Source organism: Pteropus vampyrus, unplaced genomic scaffold, assembly GCF_000151845.1.
Source record: "Pteropus vampyrus isolate Shadow unplaced genomic scaffold, Pvam_2.0 Scaffold348, whole genome shotgun sequence".
In the NCBI taxonomy this organism is placed as follows: domain Eukaryota; kingdom Metazoa; phylum Chordata; class Mammalia; order Chiroptera; family Pteropodidae; genus Pteropus; species Pteropus vampyrus.
Genome location: NW_011889129.1, coordinates 2,387,360 through 2,387,773, shown reverse-complemented (window position 1 = coordinate 2,387,773; position 414 = coordinate 2,387,360). Strand labels below are relative to the sequence as shown.

The 414-nt window shown below is 45.7% G+C and overlaps 1 pseudogene; it reads right to left on the bottom strand.

Annotated features, from left to right (window-relative positions):
* Positions 1-295: 295 nt before the first annotated feature.
* LOC111731074 lies at positions 296-414 on the bottom strand (annotated as a pseudogene).

Below are 414 nucleotides of genomic sequence, written 5' to 3'. Positions count from 1 at the left end.
CCTGACCACTGATTACGCTCCAATTGCTGAGAGGTCCAAGAGATGGAGATCTTGAGATATTATAGATTAAATCTCCTGGGTTGTGCCACACATCTGCTGAGATTGGTCATGTTTAAGGAATGTGTGAGCACCTGGGCAAATTTCCTCTCTACCTCTTGGTGGCTTCATAGCACTTGGGGGCCCATGCCCTTGCCAAGTGAGGATTTGAACTCTTTGTCTTGCCAGGGCTGATATTTATGCAATTATTATTTGGTTCTACTCTCAGACTGACTTCAGTTTTAGTTTTTTTTTTTAACACCTACAGCATCTGGTATTCCTTGGTGGTCTCCCATCCAAGTACTAACCAGGCTCGGCCCTGCTTAGCTTTCAAGATCAGACGGGATTGGGTACATTCAGGGTGGCATGGCCATAGAC